Raw genomic sequence first — 3,762 nt, 5'->3', positions numbered from 1 at the left:
CTGGTCATCCCTACTGCCTCAGATCTGGCAGACTCACTAAACACAAATGCTTTGTTTGTAAATTATGTTGAACTGTGCCCCTGTTTTTCTTAATATAAGGAATTCAAAATTATTTATACTTTTACTTTTGATACATTTAAAACCAAATACTTTCAGACTTTTACTCAAGTAGTATTTTACTGGGTGAATTTTACTTTTACCTTTCTTTTATTCAAGTATAAAAATGGGGTACTTTTCCCACCACTGTATATAAGGCATATAGCTGACTAGCTAAGTTAACACATACAAATACAACACTGACATAAGGAAAAACATACAAAATCTTACCAGATCCTTCCTTATTAGATTACTTATTAGATTTCTTTTTACAAGTAATATTATTCTGCTTTACAAGATTCTTATTTGATTTTCATGATTATTTTCCTTATTGGTCAGTTCCACAGTCACATTTTCTAGGCTAAGGATAGAACCTCCTATATAACCAATTATCATAATAATTTCATTGAATTCAATCATATTTGATCTGTTCAACCCCAAGAGTAATATAAAAGACTTGACGTGCCTGATCCAGTTGGACAATTTGATCCGGTTACAGGACATGTGTGTGAGGTCACTCTTACATTTTCCATAAATAGGCACTGAACCTCCAGAATGGCCTATTTCTCAGGGATGTGAGCTCCTTTTTGTCCATAAGGCCATGCCATTATTACTGTGGCACAGATAGCATACTGTGGAAGGATATTTTGGGCCACAGTCACTTCAGAACCCCCCCCCCCCCAGGATGGTACAGCTCAGTTTTTTATCCACTAGTGGAATCCAGTTCTTTGTGATATGATCATTCTGAAGGAGAGACAATACAGACTGATGTTATCATGAGTATCTATAAAGCCTTCTAGAGTTCTGTGTTAATACACTTAAATGTTGTGGAGATCTCTTCTCTAAAACTTGAGGATGAGCGACACATTCACATGAACCTTTAAATAGTAATTTGATCTTCCAAAGGTTTTGGAGGTGTTGAGAACCAATACACCTACAACTCCAGACGACTAGACGACTAATACCACTTTACTGTTAGCCTAGATCTACAATATAACTATTGCTACTCCTAAAATGATATCAGTTTTCTCATAGGTATAGATCAGCTGGACTGACCTATGAGAGGAGGTGGGATAGAACAAAACAACACCAATTTACATAAAACATACAAGAGCACAGAAGAACAAAAATCACAGGTTGAGGACTATGTGCGAAGAAAATACCTAGTAGGCAGTCAGCACTAAGTGGGGCATATATAATGTTGTGACATTGAAGTTACCACACTTGTTATGACACCACTGTCTTTATTAAGGCTGTTTTGACTGCTTATATTTCTGAATCCCTGGGAACCAGGTAGGGTTATGGACAGGTCACTTTTGAAGATGTCTGCCTGTCTCCGTGTTCAGGCCATTGTTCTGCTCCCCTGATTGTTTGTGTTGAATTACTCACAAAAGAAACAGTTGGTGGATGTAAACGAAAGACAGCCTCCAGAGAGTTTTCAAAGAGCAGGTACAGTAGATTGAGCACACTGTACAGAATAGAAAATAATCCGGGTTTTAAGAAGACACTGGAGTTTTGCATGGAAGCCTGTCATGATATTATATGAAGAAGATTTAACATTACAAACAATGAAGTACAACAATGAAAAACCAGAGCACAATAGCGTAGAAATCTGGTGCTGAGCCCAGAAAAAAAGTTACACACTTTAAATGTGAACTGCCCCTTTGAACCAACTTCTCGTGTTAAATGGCCTATATGGCATCGATATGATTCATAAACATTAATTATATTGTCAAAATGGACTACAAAGTGTTAATAGGATAATTTTGGTCATAAAGTCAGTCTTGTCCAAAACAGAGTTTTGTAAGTGAGTTTGTCACCACTTACTGGAGGGTTGTGTATGGATTACTTAAACTGAACAAAGCTACAAACGCAACATTCAACAATTTTGTTGATTTTACTGAGTTCATATAAGGAAATCAGTCAATTGAAATAAATTCATTAGGCCCTAATCTATGGATTTCACATAACTGGGAATACAAATATTCATCTGTTGGTCACAGATACCTGTAAAAATAATGGACCTCACAATGGGCCTCAGGATCTCGTCATGGGATGGCAGCAAATACACTGACTTATATGGGTGGTTTTAACATTTAGACATAACAGAAATGTTGCATGTATTATATAAAAAACATAAAAGAGGCATGTAAGCTAAACCTTCTAACGTCTCACATACATGGAACATACACATTTCAAAGCACTTGCATACCACTGTCTGTTTGCATCAATGACTTCAATGTGACACTTATTGAAAAAAATAAGCAAAGTCCGCCTCAAGGGCAAGGAGCTGGGGGAGAAAGGGGAAAGCAGATGGACGGGGAGGAGAGGAGGAGGAGGAGAAGAGGGGGGAGGAGGACAAGAGGTGGAGGAGGAGGAAGAGGAGGAGTACAGGAAGAGTAGGAGAGGAGGGGTAGGAGGAGGAGAGGATGAGAGTATGAGGGGGAGGAGCAGGAGTGGAGGAGGAGGGGGACAGGAAGAGGAGGATAGGGCAGGAGGAGGAGGAGGAGGAGGAAAGGAGGCAGACAGGAGAAGAGGAGGAGGACATGATGTGGGTAGTGGAGGAGCGGGGAAGGAGGGGGAGAGGAACATTTATGTCGGGGGAGGGGTATTTTTATCTGTGCTCTGCTGATTAGTATTTATCTCCACTCATACATGCTGAATAAAGGCCTAGTGCACAATATATATTAAATACAAAATGTTTAAAGCACCCCTGCTTCCTGCGGCTATGGATTGAACTAACTGTTCATAAAAGAAAAGAATCCGGGTTTTAGTAAGAAACTGGAGCTTTGTAATGTAGGCCTGTAGTGATATTATGAGAAGAAGATTAAACATTACAAACAATGAAGTACAACAATGAAAAACCACAGCACAATAGCGTAGAAACCTGGCCCTGAGCCCAGAGAAAATGTAACACACATTAAACTAGGAACTAAACCTCAGTAATGTCCTATTTCTCAGGGGTGTGAGCTCATTTGAGTCCTAAAAGCCATGCCATTATTACTGTTGCACTGATGGTCTCCTGAGGAAGAATGTTTTGGGTCACACTTCCTTGAGAAACCAACTGATCTCCAGCTTTGTTTTACAGAATACAGTGCCTTGCAAAAGTATTCATCCCCCTTGGGATTTTCCTATTTTGTTGCATTACAACATGTAATTGAAATAGATTTTTATTGGGATTTCATGTAATGGACATACACAAAATAGTCCAAAATTGGTGAAGTGAAATTAAAAAAATGACTTAAAAAAAAAATGTAAACTGAAAAGTGATGTGTGCATATGTATTCACCCCCTTTGCTATGAAGCCCCTAAATAAGATCTGGTGCAACCAATTACCTTCAGAAGTCACATAATTAGTTAAATAAAGTCCACCTGTGTGCAATCTAAGTGTCACATGATCTGTCACATGATCTCAGTAAATATACACCTGTTCTGAAAGGCCCCAGAGTCTGCAACACCACCAAGCAAGCGGCACCATGAAGACCAAGGAGCTCTCCAAACAGGTCAGGGACAAAATTGTGGAGAAGTACAGATCAGGGTTGGGTTATAAAAAAATATCTGAAACTTTGAACATCCCATGGAGAACCATTAAATCCATTCTAAAAAATTGAAAGAATATGGCACCACAACAAATCTGCCAAGAGAGTGCCACCCACCAAAACTCAC

The sequence above is a fragment of the Salmo salar genome, chromosome ssa22, assembly GCF_905237065.1.
Source record: "Salmo salar chromosome ssa22, Ssal_v3.1, whole genome shotgun sequence".
NCBI lineage: Eukaryota > Metazoa > Chordata > Actinopteri > Salmoniformes > Salmonidae > Salmo > Salmo salar.
The sequence above is the reverse complement of the archived record's forward strand: the minus strand, read 5'-3'. Positions refer to the sequence as shown.